At 41.2% G+C, this 23,940-nt stretch overlaps 1 pseudogene across 4 annotated transcripts; it reads right to left on the reverse strand.

Annotated features, from left to right (window-relative positions):
• Positions 1-3,553: 3,553 nt before the first annotated feature.
• Positions 3,554-16,598, reverse strand: LOC149070973 (long-chain-fatty-acid--CoA ligase 5 pseudogene; annotated as a pseudogene). 4 transcript variants are annotated; one of them, XR_016194981.1, is made up of 2 exons: positions 16,464-16,598; positions 3,554-7,208 (listed from the first exon to the last, which is right to left on the reverse strand). The product of XR_016194981.1 is annotated as a long-chain-fatty-acid--CoA ligase 5 pseudogene, transcript variant X1 (transcript). The 4 variants fall into 4 exon arrangements; XR_016194982.1 differs by lacking the exon at positions 16,464-16,598 and adding an exon at positions 10,159-10,342; XR_016194983.1 differs by lacking the exon at positions 16,464-16,598 and adding an exon at positions 9,958-10,342.
• Positions 16,599-23,940: the final 7,342 nt, after the last annotated feature.

Below are 23,940 nucleotides of genomic sequence, written 5' to 3' on the forward strand. Positions count from 1 at the left end.
AATTTTTTTTTCTCCCATCGCCCGTTCTACCCGTAGCTTTCACCGCCCACATTGGGAATCACTTCTTTAGACCAGCGGTTCTCAACCGGTGCTCCGCGGAGCCCTTGGGGCTCCTTGTGCACTCTGCAGGGGCTCCACGGTCACTCGAGGAAAATAAAAAAACAGTAAAATTAAAAAAAATAATTATAAATATTTTCAAATAAATATGTAACTTTGATGAATAATTAAGAAATTGGCCTACGGCGGGGAAGGGGGGGGGGCTCCGCCATAGAATTTTTTTTAACTTAAAAGGGTTCCGCGCAAGTCAAAAAAGGTTGAGTTAAAGACTGATCTACTCTATAAAAATTCTAATCTTACTTTCCCAAGGTTATGATGAAAGTTTTGTTAATCACAGCGCGTCCTTTTGAGCCCGGAGCCCATCATTATCATGACCTTCCCCATAATTAATTATACTTATTTAGATTTATTCCCCCATAATTAATTAGATTTTTTTAGATTTTTTTCTAAAAGTAATCAAAGAGTAACCAATTATCGCTAAAATCGCAAATGGCGGGAAATGAAGCGCGATTGTTTTAAATACATCGCAGTGGATTAAATTGAATACGTCGAGAAAAACGTTAATTACGACAAATATGCGAAATACGATCATTTTTTTTCAAGTCGGCGAAATACTTTTCACCGTTGACTTCAGCGAAGGACACTAAATTCAAGAGGGCTTCGTTGAAAAATACGGAAAAAAAATGGGACATGTCATGAAATAAAATGGAAAGTTGGGTCATAAGGTCATCGTAGGCAGCGCAACATACTGGAATGAAGAGGTACCCGAGATGCAAGAACTGCGACTAGGAAGAAAAAATCGCATAGGGTAAAAGAAGAGATGCCCACACATGACAAGGCCGAGCACATAGTGGAACGAAGAGATACGTGATACAAGAACTGCGACTAGGAAGAAAAAATTTCATAGGGGGTTGGAAAAAGAGATAGATGTCCGCATATAGTCAAGGAGGGGGAGGAGGGAAAATGATGAAACGGAAGGTTTCTGAAATGTAAGGATGTTATGATGATGATGATCCCCCCCCCCCCGGGGGAAAAAACACCAGACCAATATCAGCAGATAGCGAAAATCAGCAGATCGAGATGAAAGCAAACAGAGTTGTTCAAGTCCTGCACCTGGTTGAGTGGCCTCTTTCCTCTCACGTTGTTTCTCGAGTATGTATGGTGCAGAACATACACTCCCGTACCTCTTGGTCGCCGTAACTATGTGCACGGCCTTATGCATCCTCGAAAATCCGTCGTTTGATCTCAAGAATCATTTTATTTGAATGCAATTTTATTAAACCCCGATTATTTCGTTGAATTGATTTTAATCCCTGAAGTTTGCAGAAGCGCTTTATTTGCTACCACATTGGCGATTTTTCAGGGATTTTTAGTAAGAGTTGGCAACTTTGCTTACTTTTGGCATCATTTTTAGCAATAATTGCCGATGTTCCGTATTTTTTTCGTATTCGGAATCGTAATACCCCGTATTTTTTTTTTGTGGAAGTATGGTCAGCCAAGTATGTTTTCTTCCGTGTGAAATATTGATAAACTACAGTATGGAAAAAAAAAGGAATTTTAAATCTGGGAATCGGCACCCATTTACGAAAATATATCGTTTCCTTCTGTTATTACGAAATGAAAATTGGTTATTCGGTCATACAACAATGATTGGGGGATATAAAAACGGAAAATATAGGCGGTTATGAAACGTGAGTCATGGTAACCGGCCATACTCTGTCCCACTTGCGGGAATTATGACCCGCAGGTGTTAGTATACATGTTATAATGCCATCTCTACTTGGCTGTTCTACTTATATAAAGCCGATACTCAAATATGACACATACACTTGTTTGCGCAACTGCACCTTACGACATTCCATTTTTCGTTCCTTATGAGCATACACACGCCACAATGCGTGAGAGTAACTTTCTCTCAGGTATGCGTGAGTAAACACCGTTCTGATCACGTGTTTACTTACTCTCCTCCTCTCGATGATCGATTGGCTGACATTTTCTCACAGTTGTTGATTCATAAACGATAGCAAAAAGCACATTATCCGAATATTAACAAATAATATAATCGATTATATATGACGACGCGTACGCACACACACAGAGACTATTTATCACATGGGCAAACGACCTGTAGCCAGGGCTCCCAAATTTTAATGGCCCCGAAATTGGCTACTTTTTTGTGTTATAGGTAAGCCCCCTCCCCAATCCTCTGCCTGAAAGAACACTATATATAACGGGTCCCAAAAATTCATATTTGCGTAGGGCCCGAACTTATAAGAAACACGCTCTATGTGTATATGCGTTGAAAGAACTATGCAAGCCTGCAGGGGAAAACAGTAAATACAGGTATACTGCATTAATTTTTAGGCTAGAATTTGATACGACATCAATTGCAGACTAAGGCCGCCTTAACGCATTAGGGCCCACCCAGGCATGACCACAGGGTCATGTGGCACTACCAAGAGCATCTCTTTGCCCCTTGACCCATGGTGCTGGTTATGTGTCTTGCCGTTGACATGTTGGTTGAATAGCATTTGGGGATTTAGGGCATTCTGTGAGGAGGGGGAGAGTGAATTATATTGAAAGTAAAGCACCAATAGTGAATGTACGTCCCGTACGGGACGGAACCATTATTTTTTTTATTGTATTTTTGGCTCTTTGGAGCACGGTGCCCCCTCTAACATACTACAACAGGGCTCGTGGGCAAGGATCTTTGGTGGGCTCCATTATCAGATTTTCCACTCACTTCACTGTAGTGTGGAAAAAATAATAAGAGATTTCTGATTTCTTACTTTACTGATTTAGTGTTACTTCATTGATCTGGGACTGTGCCATAGGTAACTTGAGTGATGTGGAACTTTACCACGGGCGGCTTAAGTGATCTAGGAAATGTACCACGGACCACTCACGTGATCTATGAATATGCCGCGGGTCATTTGCCGTGAGTCGCTTAAGTGCTCTTTAACTGTGCCACAGTTCACTTAAGTATTCTATAAATTTGTTGCAGGCCACTTGAGTGATCTGTAACTGCACCACGCGGTCTACTTAAGTGATCTGGAAATGTGCCGCTGATCACTCAAGTGATGCTCTGAGCCACAGGTTAATGTGATCCACGTTAATGTGAAAGTTATTTCATTTTTTTTGCAAAATTAGGTTTGAGGTCCCGGGCTATATCAGCTGACTCCGAGGGCTACATTTGGCCCGCGGGTCATGGTTCGAGCATGTATACTCTAGGTACATATGGGGGGGGGGCCCTCATGAGATATTGAAATCGGATATCATGATTTTCGAGAATGATTGCTACGTAAACTGGTGGGTCCATGGGAGCTCACTGATACTTTCAGCTTGGTGGGGGGGGGGGGGCCTTCAGAGCATCAATTTGCCCATGACGATGATGTTGAGTCATGTTGTCAGTAATGAATGATGTTGATCAGTGTTGTGATGATGTTGTCAGTAATGAAACGTTCATCTGAAGGAGCAAAATCAAAACACATCATGTGAAGGAATGTTTCCTCGATAAGGCATCTCGTTTTATTTAGACGATTCACACGTGACCACTGATAACAACGGCCGAAAATTAAATACAAAGTTAATATATATATATATCGGTCAAGAAACGTTTTTGGAGTTTCCGAGAATCTAATCTAAAATAATAAACGCGTATTTTCTTCTGAATGAAAGATGGCCGACACGTCTCGGGCCCTTACTTCGTTCCTTCTTTCATCAGCACTTATCTATCATCATCGTATAAGAATCTCGATGATCAATCACACGTTGTGAGAGAAGTATAGAATCCACACACACACTTCGTAACTTCACAATGAGAACGTGGTCCCCTCTTATCGCGAAATGATACGATATCAGACGAAGGACGGACGGATTTTGGTCTTTTGGCTCGTTCTTGAAACCCCAGGGTCAAGGGCGATCGATGAATGCCTCTTTTCCCAGATTAACACAGAAAGAGAAATAACGCCATCGTTAATCTGGAACTCGGCCATCTTTTTATAATCTTCTTATGAATAGCGGGTGTCGAGCGCGAAAGGAGGTTATTACGTAAAATTATTGCTCCTTTCTCTTCTTCTGTCGGAGAGAGCCTGCAAACTACGTAGGTCAGTGTCACTCTGAAAATTTCTGCATATGTGAAGAAAATCTGAAACTTATAATGCAGTTAAATCATTGGTTCTCGAACTTGAAGTTTTCGTGGCTCCCTTGTCCTAGTGGTTATTCAGTCAAGGTACCCTTTCCCCTAGTGATCATATTTACTGGTGGATCTCTTATCTAATCTTTCTCAGCCATCATCTACCTGCAGCTTCCCTCGTATAGTCATCATTTACTCGCTGCTTTCACTTTTACGCCTGGTTTTCCTAGAAGTAGAATTTCAGCCCCGTTTGCAACGTGAAAATGCCGATTTGTTAAAACCTGAAATTCAGTGTTTTTTTTTATCATTCAGCGTTTCCACGCTGCAAATGCTGTAGAAACCTGCTCCTAGGAAAACTCGGCTTTAGGAATTATTTATCAGCGGTTTCCCTGCCTTACTCAGCCACCGTTGACCATGAGTTTCCCCTGCCTCACTTTGCCTTCATTCACCTGGGGTTCCGCGGTCTTTCTTTGCCATCACTTACCAGGGGTTCTCTCGTCTCACTCAGCTATCATTTACCGGGGATTATCTTTGCCTTACTTAACCATCATTTATCAAGGATTCTCTTGCCTTACTCAGCCAGCATTTACCAAGGATTCCCCTGTCGTACTTTGCCGTCATTTACACACACTAAATTCAACAGAACCCTTACACAACATAATAATTCGGCTATCTGCCATGCAATATGAAAAACAGATGGCAGTACTTTTCGAGAGAACTCGAAACACTCATAACGCTGACAGTATGAATATGTGAGTGCTTGGTGGTCGCAACTTAGGGATATGGAACCAAAAGAAAAGTCTGAATTAGCTGCTCAGTTTTTTCTTATTGCACCCTGAAACTGTAAGTGACCTACTTACCAGGAGAAATTTCTGAAAGTGGGGGGGGGGGGGGTTTGTTGGAGGATTTTTGAGCATGTCGACAGTCCTGACATTGACGCTCGAACGTTCTCGAACGCACACTTAATCGAGTCTGCTGTACAAGAGTTCGATCTGCTGAGCGAAGAACTTCCGGCATTCGGGCCTCTTGATCTTGAACGTTGGGGTGAGCAGGTTGTTGTCGATCGTGAACGGCGTCGGGGAGATGTAAATGTCCTTCACCTGCTCGAAGGACTTGAGGCCGGCTTTCTGTCCGACTTTCAGCATCTCGCTCAGGACCTCGCTCTTGAACCCGTCATCGCCTTCCTTCGACGACAGCCTGTCCGTGGTCTCCCCGTCCAGGACGACCACCCCGACGATGCAGGACTTCAGACTTTCGCCGTGTACGAAAATCTGCGCCACCAGCGGACACAGGGAATAGACGTTCTCGATCTTTTCGGGGGCGATGTACTCGCCCTGAGAAAGCTTGAAGATGTGCTTCTTCCTGTCGATTATCTTCAGGGTCCCTTTCGGTAACCACGTCCCGATGTCCCCCGTGTGCAACCAGCCGTCACCGTCTAGGACCGACCGAGTTTCCTCTGGATTCTTGAGGTACCCCTTGAATACGATCGGCCCCTTGACGCAAATCTCTCCTTTATCCTCTGAAGCGTAATACTCCATCTCGGGCACGTCCACGAGTTTGATGGAGCAACTGCAAAGAGGAGGACCTACGTGTCCGCTGTCTGACTGGTCCGAAGGTAGGGTCACCGTGCAGGCCCCGGACGTCTCGGTCTGTCCGTACGCCTCCACGATCACGCAACCGAGAGCGCATCTCAGAAAGGTGAGGACATCACTGGACGTAGGGGCCGCACCAACGATCATCAAACGCATCCTTCCTCCTAGGTTCTCCCTGATGGGTTTGAAGACGGACTTGTCCCAAATCCCGAATTCACCGCGACCGTGGTGGTTGTCGGACAGGGCACTGCGCTTCTGTCGATAGGCGACGTCCATCAAAGCTTTCTTGACGGCGTTGCTGCTGACGGCCTGTTGGATCTTGTCATACATCCTGTTGAAGAGGCGAGGCACGCAGGGAGCCACTGTCGGTCTGAGGGCCTTGAAGTCTTCGGGGAGTGTCTGTATGCTCCCACGAAAGAAACCGGTCCTACCTCCGACCATGAAACCGGCCGTCTCGCAAGCCCTCTCGAAAACGTGAGCCAACGGCAGGAAGGACAGCATGACGTCATCCTTGGTCGGTGCCGCGTCTCCCAGTTGACATAACACTGAGCTGATCATGGAGATTATGTTCCCGTGTGTCAGCACGACTCCTTTGGGATTACCCGTGGTGCCGCTGGTGTAGCATACCACCGACACGTCGTCCGGACCAGGCAGGAGTAGAGGCTCGTCGAACAGACAGCCGCGATCCTCGACGTCCGTGAACGACGCCAAGTAGATGCGTGACGACGAGGCGACCGCGACCGTCTCCTCCGACACGTCGTCCATCACGATCAAAACTTTCAGGGTTGGCGTCTCGGACGCACTCTCGAGCAAGGAGCGCACTTTGCGCTCGGTGTCGCACACCACGACGGTCATCTCCGTCTGATTGATGATCCACGTGCAGGCGCCGGCACCCAGAGTGTCGTAAAGTGGGACGGTCGTCATGGACCTCGAGTAAGCACCGTATTCGGCAATCACGTACTCGACCCTGTTCTGGGAATACACTCCGACGTACGAGTCCTTTTCGAGCTGGAACTTTAGCAGCCCTGCGCCGAAGCATCTCGCCCTGTGCAGCACGGCTTCGTAAGTCATCCACGAGTAATCTGAGTTCGGGCCGTTCCTCCAACCCAGGCATGGACCGTTGTTCGATATCCGGGCTCCTCGCACCATGCACTGGTACACCGTCTGACAGCCACTGTACAAGTACGACAGGAAGAGTTCGCTGAAGAGGAGCCGTGAAACCCGCACGTGCTTCTCGTCCTGCACCTCCCTGGATTGTATATCGAGGCTGATCGTCCGCGTGACTCGAGCCGTATGAGGTCTGTGGATCTTCACTGTGGAGTACTTGGGTGGCGCCAAAGCAGTCTTCATCTTTCACGTTTTGTTACAGGAAATTCCTTCACGGCCAAACACTCTGCGGGTGAGTCAGCGTCCCGCAATCATACCTGCAATGGGGAGAGGGGTATTTTAAAAATCATTATGTGAGGTACATTTATTTTAAGTGTGGCTGAACAACTAATACTTGATAATTTGCAAGTGGAGAGTCATGTCATATAATACTTAACCCTTAGACTGCGAGAATAGTCGGAAAAATGCTTCTCTCACAACGGCAGCGTAAAGAAAAATCCCCTTTTTTAGTTGTCGTTTGTGAAAGACCGATGGCGCTCAAACTCATACTTCCAAATACTGTTTAATATAATTGAAAAGAAAGGTACGATACACACAAAGAATCTGGGATCGAAACCACAATCACCGACAAAATAGTGGTTGAGGGAAATTCACGCTCTACAATGTACACCCGTGCTATGCAGTACAGACAGACATGACCGCTGACCTCCCAGAGAGACTATTTTCGGAAGTTTTGCGCTCTTTCCGCACAGTACAAGTACAAGCAAACCTGTTAAAAAATAGAGAAATAATAATAAAAACTATGCGTACGCTATTTAAAGAAAAATATTCAGATCATCGCAGGATTATTGAGCAGGCTGCTACGCTCATCATCTGTGGATGATGGGAACATTCTGATGGTAAACCGAACATGCACCTCGTACACATGTTCTTCACATTCCTATCAAATTGGTACGTACAGGAACGTGTTGTGTGTGCATGCGTGGCCCTAACATATTCATGTTGCCAGAGTTGTGCTTGTTTCGGGTTCTTGCTGGTGCTGCTATCTGCCTACCATTTATTGAAATGAAGAGACGGTAAATGTGCTTGAATTTATGTTAAGTTACTTTTGATGTTGAAGGTCTGCCTGCTCTCCACGGAGAAACTCTGTCGGGAGACAGCAGATGGGCAAGACTGATATGTAGAGGCCATGCAGCGGAGCTAAACAATGTCGTTCATGCACGTTAGTTACATAATGACACTTTACCCTTCTCACTCCATGCACATGCGCAATAACGACGATAACAGGAGCTTTTTTTTAATAGGGTTAATAGATGGAATAGCTTGTGTGTCCCCGTGGGTAGTAAATTCTAACACAATTGACACGTTTGAACAGAAATACGATAAACATGTTGGGGTAAATTGAGAAGCTCTATCCATACTGGGAATAAGACAACCATAAATACATTTTATGGGCATGCATTTTATTACACTTTATCATGTATATGCAGGGTGTTTTGTTAATGGACCGACAATTGATCATTTTTTGATCATTTTTGTCGCACCACGGTCATTTTCTGCACACGAGGGCTAATTAGACCGGGACCTACAATTTATTGCCGATTCCGAACGGCAGGCTTGTTTTTTACACTCGTCGAGGGGGTTGGTGAGCTAACCCCTCGATGGGGGACTCCCTGCGGTAGCAATTTTTGCTGCGGTCAAGTCGCCGTTTTTTGTTGTACCCCTGTGTCAGGAAAGTTTTCTGACAAGGACGAACTGGGTATCGAACTCGCGACACCTCTAAACATCCTCTGGTACTTTAGGCGAGCACCTTATCGACCGGGCTACCGCGCCCCCATGGACCGACAAACACAGAGGGTTGTTAGTAGGCATCAAGAGGAACAGAAATTGCGATGGGACATGGTGTCGCAAATCACGTTGAGCGGGTTAAAATCGCGGAAACGACAAAAAGTACAATAACAACTAGAAAAAGATTCGTTTGATTAATTATTACGAGAGTTGTTAGAAAAAAGTGGTGACAGAGCTGATGTCATTGCACACACACTACAACGACGTGAAAACTATTCTAGTACGCGCTCGAAGATACCAGGTATGCTTTTATACAGATGATACTCATCGAGAAATAGATAACTAACTCTGCTAGACGAGTATCGTCTGTATAAAAGCATACCTGGTATCTTCGAGCGCATCCGGGAATCGTTTTTACGTCACTGTAGACTGTGCAATGACGTCAGCGGCCGCCACTTCCAACAACTCTTGTAATAATTAATCAAATAAATCTTTTTGTAGTTATTATTGTTCTTTTTTGTCGTTCCCGCGCGACGTCGGAACCTGCATGAGTTTTTCGCGATTTTCACCCTTTCAACGCGTGGTTTGCGACACCATGTCCCATCGCCATTTCTGTTCCTCTTGATGCCTACTAACAACCCTCTGAGTTTGTCGGTCCAATTTTAGAACATACATTGCATTCTTAATTGGGTGTTGCTATTATTTTAGAAATATATGGCATCCATATTTGTGTTGTGGGCATCTTTTTCTCAACCTCGTTAAGCATTTTGGCGGTTGTGGCCTTGTATTTGTATTTACTGTGAATGAGTGGTCTAACGTCGAGCTCCTTGAAATATCTACCAGGCTGACTCATCGGCCGTCTGTGAGCGAAAGTGGGACACCATTATTATCGCTATAACCGATCGGAAGGTGCCTATAAAGGAGAGCGGTCATTCTCGCTCTCTCTCTCTCTCTCTCTCTCTCTCTCATATCATTATATCTATTTATTGCCTTGAAATAGTAGTTTGATAATCATGCTCGGGTGTCAGTGTGAATCTAGCATGCACCAGGATGCCCATTAACACTGGGGGATTCGGGACGGAGGGGGGTTGAGTTTTAGAAGGTCACCAAGGTTGTTTTTTCAACCGGGCCTCAAAATAGTCGGACTCTGCCCTAGGGACGAGGAATGACTTACGGGTAGGCTCACTCAAATTAGCCTTTTTTTTTGTAACTGTGCGTGGAGTGTGAATCGAAAGTCTATTATTCAATCCGAGACAATGTTACTGATAAACAACTCACCTGTGGTATGCGTGACATTTTCAGTCCCAGTTGAGTAGAGCAGCATGGTTTTCCACTAATTATATTAAAAGCTCTCTTATATCATCACTTATTTCATGAGCAGTTATTCCATAAAAAAATGATACACTGTGGACACTCCTTGAGATTCTCAAGTACGGGCACTGCTTACTAGACGTAGCCGACGTATTAATTTTAACTTACCTTCCAATACATCAGAGTTTTCGTTGACTCCATGATGGCCCACACGACGATAGCTGCAGTCATTTATTTATTTTTTTGTTCTGAATGTTAGAGATCAGTGGCTCTTGTTGACGCTTCTGAAGAATCCACACCGAAGTCACAAACTATCGGTGACGAGCTTTTACGCTTTTCACACAACCACCACAGAGCATTACCGGTTCATTTTTCATTTTGGTCACGCAGTTTACGTCATAATAATAATAACAACATCAACAACGCATAATAGAAATGAATGGGAAAAAAAATCATATCTCTCGTGAGGAAATCGCTTTCCCGGAACGAGCCAAGGCCAAAATATCCTCTGGTTGAGCTCAACAAATGGAAATAACGCGTGGTTATCAATGCAATTAACCACGGGGAAGAGAGAAATCACTTGTCCGTTCTTCCTAAACGAAAACAATTTCGACTATTGTGAAAATTTTGGAATAAATAACATCCTTTCCTTGATGTGTGGGTGTGTAGGCCTAATTGTCTCACATTTAACTGAAAGAAGTGGGTATTAGGCCACATTTTTGGGCACGGTGAATCCTCATGAGTCAGATCGATGCTACAAAATGCCTGGACGCGAGTATGATGGATGATACAAAACATATTGTAAAAAACAATCCAAGTGAAATTACGAAGTATAATCATATAGGTGCCTTTTCATGACCTTTCAAACTAGAAATTGGCACTAAAAATGCCTTCAAAACTAGAATAATTGACACTAAAAATGCCTTCAAAACTAGAATAATTGGCACTAAAAATGCCTTCAAAACTAGAATAATTGACACTAAAAATGCCTTCAAAACTAGAATAATTGGCACTAAAAATGCCTTCAAAACTAGAATAATTGACACTAAAAATGCCTTCAAAACTAGAATAATTGACACTAAAAATGCCTTCAAAACTAGAATAATTGACACTAAAAATGCCTTCAAAACTAGAATAATTGACACTAAAAATGCCTTCAAAACTAGAATAATTGACACTAAAAATGCCTTCAAAACTAGAATAATTGACACTAAAAATGCCTTCAAAACTAGAATAATTGACACTAAAAATACCTTCAAAACTAGAATAATTGACACTAAAAATGCCTTCAAAACTAGAATCATTGACACTTAGTACTTAAAAGACCAAAACTAGGATCCTCGGCTAGGATACACTGGAGAAACGGGGTACCTTTACATTTAGCGCCCAACAGAACTACACAATCGGACAATCATTAACACTTACACTAAAGATCTGCAAAACGCGCGAGAATTTTGACACCACTTCCGTCTCCAGAGCATTATGAGCCCCTGGACATAGTAATCTTTCTGAGGCCCCTTCACTTGTTAAACGCCTGCCTCCCAATTTACATGCCGGCCGTGCCCGGGTGGGCCCATACGTTACTGCTTGGCACTTAGCACTCAAAAGACATGTAAAATGAGAATCATTGACACTTAGACTAAAGACTTTTAAAACTAAAATCGTAGGCACTTAATACACTGAAGACTTTTAAAACAAGAATCCTCGACATTTGGTAAAAACTAAATACTTATGTGAAACCAGAATCATTGACACTTACTACACTAAAGACCTTTAAAACCAGAATCCTCGACACTTAGTACGCGCTCTTTAGACAAAAATGACTCGATGTCAAGTCGGCTCTAACACTTTTTTTATGCCAGCAAAAATTTATTAGTTCACAATGAAAATCTCTTATTTCAAAAACCCCTCAAGTACGGAATTTAAAATTTTGAGATATTTAAGAAAAACTTCTGTGTGCACCAACTGGTTTTCTGAAATGAGCGATTCAATTGTGCCCGCGTTAACCAGATTGCCTGTTGTACGCAATGACCCGAAGCCCGCGTTAACCAGATTACCTGTTATTAAGCCATTTACACGAACAAAGGCTATTATAGTTTTTTTTAAATCATCTATTCAACTGCTTTCAGGGGGTATATAGAGTTGGCGTTGCTGATAAAATCCGATACAGCAACAGTTGCCCAGCGTTGTAGAATAAGAAGTAGTTCTTGCTCTAGTTCCGACAGGGATCAACCGTATATTGTACAACAGGAAAAAAACAAAACACTTTCTTCAGGTCATATTTTTATTGCCGTCGGAATTCCATTCACACCCATAGACGGAGTTGATGTACTCACAGGACTTTTGCTGACTGTGGTCAGCTCAGCATCTGGTTACCAATTTTAAAACTATTAAAACACTTATTATTTATACAAATTATACTGGTAAACAAAATTTCACTTTTTTCGTGTTTCTTTGATCAAATAGGGTCATTCTTATAGTATTTTCCCAACTGATTCCGAATCTGCTTTCAGAATTTGTGTGTCAGACATAGTTTTTGAGTAACATGCGTTTACAATTTTTAAAAAAAACGTATATTTTTCGCATTTGCTTATAACTTCAAATAGCTTAAATTCTGATTGATATTAAGGGCCGTTCAAAAAGTATTTTTACATGATTTTCTTCTGTATTTTGCAGCAGGAATATCTTTTTTTAATGTCCAACAGTAATCGGCCAGCAGGTTTGGGCTCCACTTGCCTTGATAACGCAATGGATATGTCCTGATGGAATCGCTCACCGTGCTCGTTGCTGCCGTCACCTAGGTTTTCTGGGAAAAAATCCAAATGTGAATGAAGAAAATGTATCTTCAGTGACATATTGCAACCAAGAGCTTTATATAGTTCTGAAGTAATTCTTCCACAAGTTCCTTATATTTGTACGTCTTGTAATTTCCAAGAAAGTTTTGGACTACTTTCTTGAATGACACCCATGCTGGTGTTTCTTGCTCATTTCGGGTGGCATTGAACTCAGCATCGTTCATTAGTTCTCGAATTTGAGGGCCAACGAATACGCCTTCCTTGATTTTAGCGTCACTGACCCGTGGAAATTTTGTTCTTCAGTAAACTAAAACCAATAAAAAAAATTTCATCAATCCCAGTGTAATGTGTAGAGGTGGCAGGTAGACTTTCTGGGGATCCACCAGGGGCTGACTGACGACATTTTTGGCTCCCGGAACGAGCTGTCTTCTTGGTGGCCATTGTTTTTTTACATAATGGTTTTGTCTATCTCTGCTGTCCCACAAGCACAAGAAACAGCAAAATTTGGTATATCCTAGTTGAATACCAAGTACAAGGGCAATGACTTTCAAATCTCCGCAAAGGTGCCAGGCATGTCTTTCATACTGAACCATCCGTAATAAAACTTTCATGTTTTCATGTCTCCTTCATGTGGGTCCCGTAAGCGATGGGAATGGAGGGGTTTTCGTTACCGTTGTGCAAAAGTAACTGCTTTCAAGCTGGTTTTAGAGGAATATATGAATAACCTCCACTCTAGGGGATTATACTGATGCCCCAATGCAACGTACAGAGCATCGATATCATTGCAATAGACTAAGTCGTCTTCCTTCGAAAAAAAGGTGCTCAAATTTGTTTGGTCGAGGAGCAAAGTTCGGACAGTTTGGTCAGGAATTCCCTAAAAAGGGTTGAAAGAGACCCGTAATTCCCTTGTCCCCATGGCTAGCACATGATCAGAGGTATCTCAAAAGAATCTTGATGTACTATTCCATAATATTTAGTCAGATAAGGTAAGTTTTAATATTCATAATACCCATTATTAGGCTTAAAAATGTTGATCTTCTAAGTATAGAGTATTAAGGCTAGTTAGGCTAACCTGCAACAATGGAAAATGCAATTGTGGAAAACTGGTGCCTGATGGGCGATTTCTGATGACGGATTTAGAATCAGCATCGAAAAATACGTAAGAAACAGTACTCATCGTCCAAGAAACAAAAACCTTGTTTACCAGTATTATTTGGAAAAATATTTTTTCATGTGAAATAATTTACCATCCGTAAAATGATAAGAGTAAAGAGGAAGCGAAAGGCTCTGAACACAATTTTTAGACCGTGCAAATTATCCGCCTTTTTGAAATTAACCATTTCATATACAGGCTTTTGGTAACAAATTTGAATGATCTGTATTTAAAGTATCGGTGTTAAAACTGGTTTCCTTGTTCGCATGTTAGAAATGGAAGGGGGGGGGGAGATCAGAGGCAGTAGATTTCACTTCATCCTCACCTTCTCTTTCCCGCCACCCTATTTGTTCTCTTTCTCTCTCTCTCTCTCTCTCTTATGTAGTAGAAAGATGACAGATGCATCATATAAGGGGGATCTATAAACAGGAGTATAGAAAGAACGGGGAGGGAAAAAATAACAACTTCCGTTCATAGGCTTGCAATGAAACTTCGCGATGACGAGAAAAAAGGTGAAAACCAGGGAGAGCTGGAATGAGTTTCTTTCATTTGCGTATGGACGAGATATCTCGTCCGTGTTCGTTAAGGAGTTAATACTTTACATTGCACATATTTTACAACCATAGCTTACATTAAATGAATCTACTAATTTCGAAACCTACATTACTGGGACCGGACAGGCAACCCAGCAGCTTCAAATATTTCAGTCCACTACTGTCATTCTTTCTAGATCATTGGGACTGCTGTCTCCGCATCAACTTAATAATGAACTAACTTTCATTAACGAAACGAGCAACCTCTCCGCTAATCATAGGAAGTACAGATGACTGGATACGAAGTGAAGATAATTGGAAAGAAAAGTCACATTCCTCTAAGGGGGAATCGAACCGCCAACCTCGCACTTTCCGGGCGCTGCTCTATCATTAAGTTGCAAAGGATAGACATTTTCTTTCTTAAGAACACTGTGTTTCTTTGGGCTGAACGGGACTGCGCAACAGACAGCTTTCTAACTCAGTAACAGTTTGCAACGAAATTAGCCCCCAGATGGCGACATAGAACGAAATGTGACTTTTCTTTCAAATTATCTTCGCTTGGTATCCCTTGGTATCTGTACTTCGCAACACTAACATGAATTTCATCAACTGATGTGCCAACTTTCATTACCTATCAATTTGGACCACTAACTTTGTGCTCTTACGCCGGCATTACACTATAAAAGTTTTAGAAAAGTTCGTTTATGAAATTTGAAAAATACAACCAATGAGTTGATCGGTTGCATTTGTTCGAATGTAACCGATCAGCTTATTGGTTGTATTTTTAAAGTTTTATAAAAGCACTTTTACAAAAATTTTATAGTGTAATCCCGGCCTTGCACTATAAAAGTTTGATAAAGGATCTCTTTTGCAACACTTGAAAAAACAACCAATACACTTATTGAATACATTCGCTCGACTGTAATTAAATGGGCTTATTGGTTGTTTTATTTTTAAGTTTTGTAAAAGATCTTTTATTAAATTTTTATAGTGTAATTATAAAAATTACACAGAGGCCTTACACAGCCGTATCAGAAAAGTGATTTTAAAGTAAGTAAACTTTTTTCTCAATCCAATGTTTTCCATTGAGTTTTAACCACTTTACGATCAAGGACGTAAGATCAAGTCCAAGTGCCAGTTCAATAAATTCAAACAATATTCTCTCTGTTTTCTCTCCTCTCTTCTCGTTATCGCGAAGCTTTGTTGTAACCCTATAATTTTTTCCTCATTGTTTTTTCTATATCCTGATAGTGATTTTTTTTCCACATATGATGCATCTTTCTACTACATACATATACGAGTGAAAGAGGATAAGTAGGGTAAGGGTGGAATTTTTATGAAACTTTTATAGTGTAATGCCAGCCTTTGGCGCCTATAACTTTTACTCCCAAAAGTTATTGGCTTTGACTCCGACGTTCCAACTTCATTCGGCCAGCTAAGGCCGGGATGACCCTATAAAAAGGTAAATTCGAGCGAATGTAACCAAAAGGCTTATTGGTTAGGTTTTTTTTCCAACTTTTATAAAAGAACTTTCTAAAACTTTTATAGTGTATTCCACGCCTAAGGCTGGTATTACACTATAAAAGTTTGATAAAAATTATTTTATAAAGCTTGAAAAATCTAACCCATAAGCACATCGGTTACATTTGAATGAACATACAGAATCTGATCCGTCTATTGGTTGCGTTTTTCAAGTTCTATAAACGAAATTTTATCAAACTTTTATAGTGTATTCCAAGCCAAAGTAACTTTGATTTCCAATTCTCTTGTCAAATTGGCTAACAAGCGCTCCAACAAATTTTAAATCCTGATTCAACTAGCTGAGAGAACCTGGTGGAGCGTGCACCTGGCGATCATTTGGATATCCATACTTGTACACGACCGAATTCTCCTCCTCCTCCATCATTTCACTTGCATCTCTTAAAGTAAGTTCGAATAGAGAATTAAGAGGACTTCATAATAAAACTTAATGTTAAAGGCTGAGAAACTTACTTCAGTACATACCGCTCTCACTCTGTTCACAGTGCAGTCAGGAATCCTTGAATTTAGAAAAATCTACGGGGACTCGACTCTGGCCTTTCGAGAGTAGGAACGAGGTTCGTCTGATGATGATATCCGTGGAAAGACAATTATGACTGTCGTTGTTTGTGGTTTGGAACTGACGATTTTTCATTAACGTAAGCGAATTCCGTTTTGTGAATAGGCTTCGACGATTATGTGTTATTATTCGTTGAAATACAATAGCCCCCCCCCCCTTCTCTCTTTTTTTTCCTGTATGTACCATAAAATAACAGCGCGATCATATTTCGAATTTGCGTTTTTTTTTGTTTTTTTGCTCTCCACGCTCGTGTTTTCGTGTGCTATGTCTCTCATCAAAACACAACTTGTTTTTACTGATGAGAAAAAACGTCCATTAAATGAATGCCATTTTTTTCCCTAACCGGCCCTAACAAACGCTTTTTGCTTCCTCTTAACAATACAGGAAAGATTTTCAGACTTATCAGCATTATTAACGGACATTTCGAATTTTTATGTGAGCGTCGCGATACGTATCTATAAATATTCAAATTTTGCGTACTTGGTATGATCTGCCACTCTCTCTCAACCACAGTACGCAGTAATATTTCTACGGTCTACTAAATTCGCCCAAGAACAAGGAAAGAATAACTCGACGTATATGGATGTCTTTCGACATTTCTGTGTGGGATTTATGAGCAGCCGCCCACTGTTCACGTGTCACATCTAGGGTGAGTAGAAGCTTCACCTAAAATTGATTACAAAATTGTATGGATGTCTTTAGCAATTGTATATTGTAGAGCAAGAGATGGGGTACTAATTCTGACCCCTGATTGACCTGGTGAACCACCTTTTGCACTTGATTCGCTTATAGTCAGTCAGTTTTGACTCCTGATCGACTTAGGGCCGTATTCACCGACATGGTTTAAACTAGTCACAATTTTTAGATAAAAGATCTACATAGATTGGTTAAAAACCTGAATTTAACCAATCCGTGTCGATCTGTTATCAAAAAAAATGTGACTATAGCTTAAACCATGTCGGTGAACACGGGCCTTAGCCTGATATCTTTGAATTCTGATCCCAGGGAAAGGTTTAAATATTTCTCGGCCGGGGGGGGGGGGGTGTAAAAACAGTTTGCGGTCCTGTAAAGGTTATGGAATTTCCCAATCCCACAGTGTACATGAACATCCTTGTTACATTGGCACCGAGAATAAATATCAAACTATTATTTCATAGCCATAAAAATGAGAGAACCAATGGGGATCGACCATCTTCTAGTCCCCGGTAACGATTCTATCGTTCACTCAGCGATTTTTCATTATGAACGAGGGAAGTTTTTGAGAGAGAACTAATTATCTACCCTGGGCCGCATATAGATACTCTTTCAACCAGGTAAGCGTGCATTATGTGTCTCTCGTATACTTTTAAATAAGTTTGAAAGAAGAATTTAGCACAACCTCCGGTCCAGCGCCCGGAGCATTTGATCAGTGGGTATTCCTCTCTTCGTTTAGAGGGAGAGGTTCTGTGAAAACCCTAGGGCCTAGGCCAATGTCTGAATTGTAGAAGTCTTGGACAGAATTTAAAGCTATTCGCTTTGTTAACGTTGAATCAAACGTTAAGGTCAGAATGTAACTAAAATATTTTTATCTCGTTTTGCGGCCTGATGTTGCCGCACCCTTCGTACCTGTCTAAGTCTGGCCCTGTCTGATCCACTTATCGACACATGGTGGACTTTTTCCAGCAGCTTTGATTTCTGATCCACTTATAACCCACCGACTTGGTCTTCTGATCAACTTTGCCAGCCAGCTTTGACCCCTGATTCACTTGGCCCACTAGATCATTGTTTCCCAAAGTGGGCAATATCACCCCCGGTGGGCGATGGAATGGTCGAGGGTGGCAATAGAAGCTACGGATTCACCATAGGATCCTATGGGTTCACTTGAGTTGGGGGGCGATAAAGAAAAATTTTCTGATGAAGGGGACGATGGAATAAAAGTTTGGGAAACTATGCACTAGATGGGTTGGACTCTTGATTTACATTTGGTCCAGGCACGAATCTAGAAGGGAAAGGGCGATTGGGGCGACGCTCCTCCCAAGAGCCGAAGATTTGCTTAGAGTAGGGTTCTTGCCCTATGAGAAGCTAAAATTCATGAAATTCTTATTTATTTATAAGTCACCAACTTTGGCTCCCGATCTCTTTGTCCAACCTGCTTCAACTCTTGATTCACTTTAAACACTAAATTTTACTCCAAAATCCGCCTAGAGTAACATTATTTTATGGGACTTTGCACCAAGAAAAGCCAAAACCCGATCAAATCTAATCTGTGGATCCACTAATAGTCACCAACCTTGGCTCTTGATTGACTTGGTTAACCAGCTTTAGCTTCTGGTCCGCTTAAAACAAACATACTTTGATTTCCAATCGATTTTCTCAACTAGCTTTGATTCCTGATTGATTTTCCTCAACCAACTTTGACTCTTGCTTGATTTCATCAACTAGATAAGACTCCTGACCCACTTTTCGGCTGCTAATTTTGACTCCTGATCCACTTATACCTACCAACTTTGATTCCTGATCGATTTTCTCAACGAACTTTGACTCTTCATTCATTTATAGCCAACCAACTTCGACTTTGACTCAGGGCCGTCTTAAGGCCATCATAGAACCCCTCGGGCAAAGTGATTTTTCTGAGGTCCCTACCCCTGGCTATAAATGCATTACTCGAAAATTTTAACCAGATTTCATTTTCACGAGACCCCTTCTGCACTTGGGGGGGGGGGGCCCGGGTCGTGCCCGGGCGGACCCATACGTTAAGACGGCACTACTTTGACTACATCGACAACTTTCTCTTTGTTTTTAGTTTTCATAATAATTAGGAATACATAAGGAATTGATGCGAATTCAATCCTTTCAAATATCTTGATGGCGTGACGACATTCGGGTGAACACAAGCCTGGAGCGACAACGTTATCAATGGACGTCCCTGAATAAAGAATCAAATTCTTTATATATTTAATATGTATTTCCTTTCGTTTTCCCCGTTTCAAGTTCTTCGGTGTCGGATTCTTTAGCAAAAAACCGTACTCTTATCTAGGGTGAATGTGAAAATGCCGACTACAAAATTCAACAACTGGTTGAAGGTGAACACAGAAAAATGTTCAGTTTTCTTCATTCTTTTTTTCTCTCTCTCTTCTTCCCCCACCCTCTCATTCCTTTTCTCTGAAGCTTAGAGAAGACGTTAAGATGGATGAATTTATAATGACCTTCACTAAAAAAAATTTGTGCCTTTTCCCTCTCTCTCCTAAGAATTTTTTTCTTTTCCCGCTATTATCCACTCGAGAAAAATACTTGAATATCTCCTTGGCCTCTAGTTTGGTATTCTTCGGCGTTTCTGTGTCCATCAGAATGACATCCAGTCTTCCATGATTTATAATACTGTACATAATACTATTTCCCCTCCCCTCCGTCGCTCGAATTCTATGTAAATTATTCTATAACGGCGGAAAGGAATATGGAGATTGAATGCATGGAAGACCTTGAGCCCTGATTAAAATTCTGTCGGATAAATTTTTTGTTCTTAATCATCGACTAATACCTGTAATTATGAAGAGAAACGTCGAAAACCCTAGACTAGGACGCTTTCCAAGGGATTGGCAGCCGATGCGCAAAAGTGGAATTTAGGAGCATTTACGCACAACCAAGCTTCTTCTGGCCTTTCTTTTTTTTTCCCCCTTTCTCTCTCTCTCTCTCGTTCCTTCTTCTTTATTTTCCTGAAGTTATAGAAGGGGTTGTATGCACATCAAATTATTAAAGTTCAACCACTTTAGCACTAAAAATGTTGAATGTTTTTTGGAATATTTCACATATACAGGGTATGGAAAAATAAAAAAAATTGTATTTTTTGATTGTAATAAGATTTCTTTTGATTTAAATCAGATTTCTTTTGATTTCAATCAGATTTCTTTTGATTTAAATCAGATTTTTTTTTATTTAAATCAGATTTCTTTTGATTAAATCAGATTTCAATCAGATTTCTTTTGATTTAAATCAGATTTCTTTTGATTTAAATCAGATTTCTTTTGATTAAATCAGATTTCTTTTGATTTAAATCAGATTTCTTTTGATTTAAATCAGATTTCTTTTGATTTAAATCAGATTTCTTTTGATTTAAATCAGATTTCTTTTGATTTAAATCAGATTTCAATCAGATTTCTTTTGATTTAAATCAGATTTCAATCAGATTTCTTTTGATTTAAATCAGATTTCAATCAGATTTCTTTTGATTTAAATCAGATTTCAATCAGATTTCTTTTGATTTAAATCAGATTTCAATCAGATTTCTTTTGATTTAAATCAGATTTCAATCAGATTTCTTTTGATTTAAATCAGATTTCTTTTGATTTAAATCAGATTTCAATCAGATTTCTTTTGATGTAAATCAGATTTCAATCAGATTTCTTTTGATGTAAATCAGATTTCAATCAGATTTCTTTTGATTTAAATCAGATTTCAATCAGATTTCTTTTGATTTAAATCAGATTTCAATCAGATTTCTTTTGATTTAAATCAGATTTCAATCAGATTTCTTTTGATTTAAATCGGACTTTTTTATTTTAATCAACTGACTGCTTATTAATTAAAACAAATCTTGTTAATCATCGAAATGCATATTTTAATATCACCTACTTGCTTTTTTCACCTTAGTCTCTCAAATTTAATTCGGCATTAATGAATAAACTACAAATGAACTACACAAAAAAATCTGTGTTTATATTACATGGATGGTCATTAAGCCCAAATTTACTTCATGGATTAACATGTAGAGAAAAGTGTTTTTATTCATGAGCTTTCCTGCCCCCCCCACCCCCGCCCATTAAAGTGAATGCCTGGTAGCAACTCAGTATCACACGTATGGTGCAGGTTTTTCGATTCACTCGATATACAACCAAAAGGCCATTCAGCATCAACTAAATAAAAAACATATTCTATTAACCAGGGCCGTCTTGAGAGCATCGTGGAGCCCCCCTGGCCAAGTGATTTTTCAGAGGCCCCACCTGGTTAATTCAAGAAAATTTCAATCAGATCTCATTTTTGTGGGGTGCCCCTCCCCCTCTTCTCTCGAGGCCCCCGGGTGGGCCCATGCGTTAAGGGGAACCCTTGTGCCTAAATAATAAATACCCTGTAACCCTAATGCATTGAAAATAGTGTAGTTTAGCCAAGTGCAGCTCCCTATATTTTTCTGCAATTCTTTCCAGCACAAAATCTAGAAATAGAACCGCTTTCTTTCTGCATTATATCTTTCTTTCAAACCGAGCACAACTCTATTGCCATGGGCAATTTACTACCTATTGAGTTGCGCCGGAAGTGTATGTACCTAACAGTCTGAGTGCGTATCTAGTGTTGTGTTTGCTTTTATTTAAGTGCCGCCATCTATATTTCGGAAGTGAAGTGTAATGATTGAATATTTATACCGTTTGTAGGCCTGTTACTCTCTGTGACTTTGAGACTTTTTTACCGGGAATCGGCTCGCATTCGCACCTCGAAAGGTGGGAACCGACCATCACTGTGGCGCCAGTGGGGTTCGAACTCGGGACCTCGCGAGGCGAGTTCGTAATTATGACCACTCGACCACCACAGAGGCTTTCTGCACTGTATCTAAGGATTAAGCTCAAGTCTAAATTTACCCCCAAAGATCTTACTGATACTTATTTTAATCAAGAACTTTACATTTCAATAACATGCATACCATACCAGGTTACCTTCACTTCAATGCCATTGAAGTTATGTGAAGGAAAAACGAAATTTGAATGTTGTGATTTAAATCAATGTTTTTTTTAAATAATCAAGCTGATTTAAATCGGCATATATATACTCTGCGCATATCCCTAAATATTTTTTTTACGAGTAATATATAAATACAGAGGATACTTCAGTACAGTGTTACACTCATGATTGCACACGCTTTTGGCTACTCACCATGCTTGCAAACGATCTAGGTCACTCTTTTGGTCACTCGCATGCTTGCAAACGCTCTAGGTCACTCTTTTGGTCACTCACATGCTTGCAAACTCTCTAGGTCACTAGGCCGAAGCAGATTTATGGCTATACAAATTTTGCTGCCCTTCTGCTGTTCTACTGATTTCTTCAGCAATTATTTCTCAAATTTGTAGCCCCTCCAAACTTGCTGTCCTAGGCTATACTTGCTGCCCGCCAAGCCTTCCCCCCCCCCCCTTTAAATATGCCTCTGAGCTTCCTGCAACTGTGAGATCAAAGATGTTTGGTTAGTCGGTGGATGTATGTTAAAATCAGTGTTTTTTAACTTTTGTTTGCCCATGACCCCATTTGGACCATATTTTCTTTCTTTTCAGGGTCCCCTGTAACCAGGGCTTCCTATACCCTCCAGAAGCAAGACGCTTTCTCCTTGCTTCTGGAGGGTATAGGAAGTCCACTTATTGAATTGAATTTAGTCAAAATTAAATTTATAACGAACAAAAATTTCATAAATTTTCAGATCGATATCTGGAACCCTGGGCCAGGCAGGGATCCAGAAGAGGGGATGATCATTTCTTCAAAGAGCCGAATTATACATGGGAAAATAGGTCTGCTTAAAACACTTGGCAATAAAATGGAGGGGAGATAAATTTCCTCTCCTAACGCATCACCTTGGGCAGGGCCGTAACTAGAATTTTTGCCGCCTCCAAGAATTTAAAATTTGATAATTATGTAATGGTGTTCTTTGCTCCCACCTAAAACTGTTTCCCCCTACATTTTGCCGCCCGGGGCACACGGGTGGAGATACGGGGTGGGCCCCCCCCCCCAGAGGTGGCCCCCCCCCCCAGAGTCAAACGTGGAGTCGACTGATCTAATGTATAGATGAATTGACATCAACATCATCGTGCCCCCCCCCAGCAATAATGACCTCGCCCCCCCCCCAGACTTCCAATTCAATCTCCGCCTATGCCGGGGCAGTTTTGTCCCCCTCTAGTTAAGGCCCTACCTTGGGTCAGTATCTGCTCTGGGTGGTGATTCCGTAAGCATCCTTCTTCTGGGGGGGGGGTCTGTAGATGGCCATCACGGGTCTTCGAGCAGTGATGTTCTGGTGCCCCCATACTTAAGAAATGTAAGCTTACATACAGTGAAACCTCGATATAACGATACTCCGCGGACCAAGAAAAAATATCATATCGAGTATCGTTGCTGCGAGTTTTCAGTTTTTACTTACACTAGAAAAATCATATATCAGATATTCTCATGTTTGTCCCCTATGGACATGAGGCCCCGGGCCATGCCCGAATGGGCTCATGGGTTTGCTTGGTTATACGGGCAACTCTGATTTTGGAAATAGTCACACTCTTTTTTTGCGCGGTATTTCGTTTGAAAGTTTTCTTTCTTTTCAGCTCTCAGTGACTCTCATCTTCATCACTTGTGACTCCAAAGTTGAATATCCCA

Source organism: Pholcus phalangioides, unplaced genomic scaffold (assembly GCF_987345545.1).
Source record: "Pholcus phalangioides strain wild (caught in Gottingen) unplaced genomic scaffold, Ppha-v1.0 ptg000020l_1, whole genome shotgun sequence".
Lineage (NCBI taxonomy): Eukaryota > Metazoa > Arthropoda > Arachnida > Araneae > Pholcidae > Pholcus > Pholcus phalangioides.